Below are 7,276 nucleotides of genomic sequence, written 5' to 3'. Positions count from 1 at the left end.
AAGCAAGCTTCTTTTATTCAAAAATCCTGTCAGTTTATATAGAGTTTGCTACAAGCAAAGTCAGCAACAGCTCTCATTGGTCAAGTTTACAAAGGTCTTTGTTTTACTTCTCCTACGGGTGGTTACAGCTGTAGCTAAGTTCTCCAAGCCAAGTTCTCATTGCTAAGTCATGCCTTCCAAGGACAGAGCATATCTTTGAGGCTATGCCTGTCCTTATTATCTCATTCCGAACTTGCTCTATTTCCCAGGCCTAGAGAGACCTTGTACAGTTTCCCAGGCCTAGACACAGAGCCTGTTTCCCAAGCTTTGTTCCCAGGCCAGACACAGGCTGATTCTGATTCTGGGGTCTTAAACAGTGGTATCAATGAATAACTGTTCCATTAATCCATGACCCCTCTCCTGCAACCATTCTCCAGCAAAAATTGCTAAGTTTCTCTATCAGTCTATTTGCAAAGTAACTGGTTATCCTAATAAATTTAGATACATTTTCCCTTTTGTGAGAACCCCGGGTTTGGCTGGGGTTCTCGTGTGGTGGTAGAGCTTCTCCTCCAACCCGTGTTCCCAAAGGAAAACTCCGCAGTCTCTTCTTGTTCTGTCTCAAGATGTTTTATTGCTAGTTATCTAACAGATTAAGTTCTCGGGCTGCAGCCCTTTGGTCAGCGGCCCAGGCAGAGAGGCACACACTCCTGACACCCTGACTGTCTGGTGTCTTCTTCTCCTCTCCCCCCGCCCAGGGCTGCTGCTATCTTTTATAAGATATATTACGTATAGCATGTTTACAATTATTCCCCAATACCTATTACCTACGTTGCCAAGTGTTTCTCTATTCTAAACCAATCTGTGATTGCCAACATCACCAAGAACATGGAGGTAAGGAAGAAGAAAGAAGAAGGATGTGTTCAGCCCACTTTCCTCCATCTTAGAACTTCTGACCCCCATGTACAAAGTAAAAACCCCCCTGTACATGCACTAAAACCCCCCTGTACACTACCAAAAAATATTTCCCTCTACTTTGTCACTACATTTACTATACTATCTAGCACTTTGTGACTGCTTGTTCCACCTTCAAAGTTCGTAATTCATTCCATGGTTCAAACTCGAAATCACAGCTAAATCCAGCTGCCTGCTGGGGTCCAGACTGTGTCTGACCACGGCCTGGAACCTCTAAAAATGTTTGAGAGACATTTTGAGTTCCCACATCTCCCCTCCCTGTTTGAACCAAAAACACCTGCTTTGCCACTTTGTTCAAGGCCCTTCAAATACACATGAAAATGCATGGCATGACAAGCAGAAGAACTACAAGCCCTATAAGAATATAAGATATTACTTTCAAAATTTCTTTCCACACTGGTGAGAGATCAAAAGTGAAGAGAGCCTGACAGAGGAATGGTTGAACAACAAGGGACATGATACTGTAAAATTAATCCGAATAGGGAGGGCTACGTGACTGCTGCAAAGTTCGCATGGCCCTGAAGAATAGATGATGTGCAGAAAGCAGGATATTGAAATTGCTTAGTATGTAGAAGTAGATAGAGAAGAACAAAGGGGGTACTAAGCTGTTCTAACTGCAAGGCCAGCTGGACAGGCATGTATCGATCATAAAGATACTTTTAAGATAATAGTACAAGTCACATAGCAACCAATCATGAGCTTGGCTTTTGCAATATGTATGAGCTAATTAACGAACATATATAAACTATGTAATCTGTTACAATAAACTGAGACTTGATGATCATGATATCATGAGTCTTGTCTCCCGCGGCATTTTCCTCTAACAACTGGCGCCCGAAAGCAGGGACCTGATCCGAGCCTAAGGCGAGAGGGGTGCTGCGTTGGAGTGCGGGTCCTGCAGCTGGAAGGACGGCGAAAATAAAGAGAAGAGGCGAAACGCTCTTCTCCGCGCCCTGAGTGACCGTAGAAGCGGGCTCAGCCGATACGTGCTGCCGAAGCCTGAAGGAGCCAGCAACGGTACCGACTTAACCATGGAAAGGCAAGCAGCATATGATTTATTTAGTGCTTCTCTTAGAAAAAGGCAGATTAGGGGGATTGACTTAGATAAGGATCTCCCTTCGCTATTGCATCATGCTGAGTCTTACGGCTTTTTCGTTAACCCTCATAGTGTTCATGAACTTTCCGAATGGAGGAAATATGGGGATAAGTTGGTGGAGTTAGTGTTAGATGAGGATAAAACGGGTAAGAAGATGGGTAAGCTTTGGCGGGTAGTTCATAGTGAATTGTTAATGTGTCAGGCAGAAAAGAGGGCGGTGGAAGTGATACGGACAGCTCTGGAGAAAAATAAGGAATGTAAACCCTCGCTTCTCTCCAGTGAGCCAAACCCTCCGGTTCTCACAAATTTTCCCATTCCCATCTCTGCTTCTGAAATGCCTGTACCTCCCATAGACACTAGTAGCATTGAGGTGCTGGAAATTGAGATCCAAATTGCTTTATGCAACGGGACTGGGATCCCAAATTCACTTTGTGTGAACGGGAATCAGGTAGAACGGAGCGGGCGCGGAGCCAGACAGAGCGGGGCCGGCCAGCACCGAGCCGGAGGCGAGCCCGGGGCGGAGCGGACATCAGCCGAGAAACGGAAGGCTCCTTGCTGCCGAGCAGCAGCGCAAGGGGGGAGAGGGGCGTTCCTGGGGCTCAGCCGCGCTGGAGCCGGAGCAGGCGGGGCGCGGCCGTGGCGGGGGTGTCTCTTCTCCCATCCACAAGGTGACACAACAAGGACGGGAGCGAGGCGGCGCCGCCCCTCATCGCCCCGCAGCGCCCAGCAATGGCGGCGGAGATGGCGGCACAGTCCTGGTTGCCATGGCAGCGACAACGCCGAGAGCAGCAGCGCCACCGGTGGCGGGATCGCAACACTACAGCAAAAATTTCAACAGCATCTTCCCAATTTCTTACAAGAGTCAGAGACGTAATGAAAAAGTACAGCAGGACCGAGTGTTTTCCAAGATAACAAGAAGGATGAACATTATGTGAATCAATATTATTTCAAATATGATATAGATAAAAATCACTGTATAAAGATAGAAATGTTAGTAATGATTTAATTACCAAAAATGTCTCTGCAAACAAAGAGTTGAGAAAATGTCACCTGATGGAATTTTAGTATTGAGTTTGTAATCTCTGTCTTTGGGTTTTTATAGATAATAATATAAGTAATAGTGATTTTTAAGTTTTATAGATAATACGATAAATAGTGATTGTTAAGTTTTTGTAAGTAATGATAAGTAGTGATTGTTACTAATGTTATATGAGTGCTTTAAAAGGATTTGCTTGAACTATTTTAAACATTTCTTATTAATAAGTTAATCATAAAATGTGAGTTGTCTGATTTTTGTGATAAGAATTATTATTAAGGTATTAAGGTATTAAGGTGTTGTTATAGTATTTACAGTCAGTTTTCATATGTTTTATTGTCTCTTTAGGTGATTGATTACAAAATGTTTTTTCAGGATCCTGTGTTTTTGATTTTTTAACTGCTCATGTGTTTTCTTTATCCAATCTTTTATGCAGCTGCAATTCATCTTCCTTTAAAAATTCATTATCCAAATTTTAGTTCAAGATTTCAGACTTCAAATTTTCAGATTTCTGAAGAAAGAGTTTGTTATATTTAGAGAATTTTTGTCTTGAAAGAGATTTTAAACAGGTTCAATTATTTAATAGTTTGATAAATTTTTAATAATAAGGTTTTTTACTTATAACTGTTATTTCTAAGACTTTTGTTTTATAATGTGTTAAAACATATCCTCCAATTAGAGTTTGAGCTCTGGCCAAGCTCTGGCTCTACGTGGATGGTGTGATTGACCCAGGTGTTTTCTGCATCAAAAAGTATTCAAGTCCTTTTGGCTTGACAATTTGACCATGTAAGGCAGCTGAGCCTCAAAGGGAGTTTTGGAGAGACATGATCCGGACATGTTTTATCCAAATCTCTGATGTTTTAAGGTTTATCAGCTGCTGCAGACTCTGGGATGACAATTTGATAGTGTAGCACTTGGTAACTGTGATTTTATATGTAATATTAATTGTGTATTATCTGATTGATTTTTATTTGTTATTAGTTTCTTTACTATATGCATTGTTTTATTCTTGATGTTTTTTCATGTTTATTATAAAGATGTTGATATTTCCATTTCTTCATGCAAATTTTAAGAAACAGAATTAAGAGAGGACCCTCCAGTCCCTGTGGGGAGTGTTGAGTTTGTTTGTGTTTTAGCAGGTACAGAATCTGGATAAATTTCAGTGAAGAATGTTAAACTTATCAATTTCAAGAAAACACTAATCTCTCCACAAGTAAATCAGAGGATGCACAGCAAAAGTGGATTGTGCAAAGATTTGTGTTTCACCCACAAAAGATTGTATATTTTTAATTATGTTACAGACTTTTTTACTAAGTTTTAATAAGTTTTAGTAATGCCTGTGATTTTTCTGTTTATTTTGCCATTGCTTTTCAATGGCAAAAGAAAAAGAGGGACAATCAATTAGATAATCAAAAGCATAACATTAAGTTTATCATAAATATAGTTTGTATTTAGAATTAAATTTGTTCCTTTCATGTTAAACAGAACAATCAAGAACATGAGAAATATGAAGTAGGGTGCACTTCTGTAATACTAACCTCATTTTCACCCCACGAGTTACTTCAGTGCAAGCTCTCACACAATTAAAAATCCTAGCCTACTGGACAGAAAAATAAATTAATATTTCATCTAAAATATTAAGTGAGCTTGCCACAAATATAGGTAGTATCTGTCATGCAGTTCTGCAAAACAGAGCAGCTGCCACTAATTTACTTCTTCTAGCCCAAGGTCATAGTTGTGAAGAATTTGAAGGAATGTGCTGTATGAACTTATCTGATCACGCTACATCTATCCATAAGCAAATACGAAAATTGACCAAGCTAACTCAACAGTTAAAGGTAGAGGATAGATTAGGTTTAAAAAGATAGCTAAAAGGATTGGGGATCGGACCATAGTTAAGAGACATTATCAAATACGGCATAATAGTTCTAAGCATAATTGTGATACTTCTGTTTGTTTTGCCCTGTGTGTTTACTTGCTTGCAAGGCTTGATGCAGCAGCCTTTGCAGAAAATGCTGAATGCACACCTTCTTGTACAAAAGGAAAACGGGGGAGATGAAGAGAGCCTGACAGAGGAATGGTTGAACAACAAGGGACATGATACTGTAAAATTAATCCGAATAGGGAGGGCTACGTGACTGCTGCAAAGTTCGCATGGCCCTGAAGAATAGATGATGTGCAGAAAGCAGGATATTGAAATTGCTTAGTATGTAGAAGTAGATAGAGAAGAACAAAGGGGGTACTAAGCTGTTCTAACTGCAAGGCCAGCTGGACAGGCATGTATCGATCATAAAGATACTTTTAAGATAATAGTACAAGTCACATAGCAACCAATCATGAGCTTGGCTTTTGCAATATGTATGAGCTAATTAACGAACATATATAAACTATGTAATCTGTTACAATAAACTGAGACTTGATGATCATGATATCATGAGTCTTGTCTCCCGCGGCATTTTCCTCTAACACAAAAGGGTTAAAGAAATCATCCCACCAGGACCCTGTTACTTTTTTCAGCTTGGTGATACTACTTTCTATTTGTTTTATATTTTCATGAATGGATTTTGAATGATCTGACAAGTTCATGCAGCACATCCCCTCAAATTCTTCACATCCGTGCCCATGTGACAGCAGCAAATAATCAATTGCCGCCCTGTTTTGAAGCACTGCCTGTCTTGCACTGCTGATGTCTGTTAACATGTCACTCAGTGCAGACGAAATGGCACGACTGTGTTTGCTCAACCAGCAAGCTATGTGGTCCAATTGTGTCAAGGCCACCCCCGATGCTGTTTGGGGCGAGAAAATTGCAACTGCAATTCTCCGAGCCTTGTCCCAGGTATAGACATCATCATCACAATTCGGACTATATTGATCAAGGGATCTTTTTTCCCTGCGTGTCTGTTCCTTTAAAGTTTTCAAATCAGGTGCTATCAATGAGAGCTCCCCAATGCTGCATGGACCGCCCTTGATTTTTGCAGGGATAGCAGGCCAAACTCTGTCCCCGCAAATCAAAAACACTCCCTTCGGTAAAGTGACTGGGTGTTGAAGGGATGCTTTGCTTGTCACCTTGGTGTAATTGCACCAAGATGATGCATTTTTATAAAAAGATTGATTTGGAGTGACATCTATTGTATGATTATCTGTCTTTGCCACTCCCACTGGATCAAATTTGATGCAATATTTCATTTTTGTTGACCCAAAAATATCTAGCTCTGGAGGTTCCAGGTGAGGCACAGGAAGGTATGGTGTCCAAACATGCCACCCTTCCATAGGATCTGAAAAGGTTTTTAAAACCTTTGGAGGGATATTTTTTGGAATTGGCCACTCCTTCACTGGCACACCTACCAAACATGTTGAAACTGGTTTCCCTGGCTTTGAATGAGTCAGACAAATACTGTCTAGACCCGCTGCCTTTGCCAAAGTTTCCCACACATTTTCCCTTGGTTGTTTCATGGGAAAGTCTGTCTCATTGTCCAAAGCAACGGACAAGAGAATGAGACACATGAACACTACCTGTCTGAACTCCATGTCCATGTCCCCAACCTTTGTGAAAAACCCTGCAATGCAGCAATGTTCAAATGACACTTAATTCCCCGAAAAACCCCAAGTCTCTGAATAATCAATTGTTGTCTGACGAGACGTCTGCAGCGTCCTTGTCTGCCTCCGTCTGCGTGCTCTCTTCTTTGCTCCTCGGGTCTGCATCCACCTGCGTCTGCACCCAGAAAGGTTTCACGTGCCTCGCCGACACCCACTTTGGTCCTCGCTCGGTGGAAACACAAGCGAAACCCTTGCCCCAAGTTATTAATGTAAATGGACCTTCAATTTGTCCTGATTCCGGATTTCTGATCAAAACCAAAGGATTTTCCCTTAACTTTGCTTGTGTACTGTTTGTAAAATGCCTAACAATTGGTGGTGTGGGCTCTGAGAAAGAACCATTTAAAAATTTCAATACATACAGAGCTTTGTTCAGCCGCATATAAGGTGTTGAGCCTGCCTCTCCCCTTTTCTGTTTATCCAAAAGGGATTTCAGGGTGTGATGTGTTCTTTCAATGATTGCTTGACCTGAGGGAGAATAAGGAATACCAAAAATGTGTTTCACTCCCCATTTTTTCAAAAATTTGTCAAGCATTTTGCCTGTATAAGTTGGACCATTATCTGTTTTTATTTCTTGTGGCACCCCGAGTGATGCAAAA

The sequence above is a fragment of the Lonchura striata genome, chromosome Z (assembly GCF_046129695.1).
Source record: "Lonchura striata isolate bLonStr1 chromosome Z, bLonStr1.mat, whole genome shotgun sequence".
NCBI classification, from domain to species: domain Eukaryota; kingdom Metazoa; phylum Chordata; class Aves; order Passeriformes; family Estrildidae; genus Lonchura; species Lonchura striata.
Note: the sequence above shows the minus strand (reverse complement) of the source record.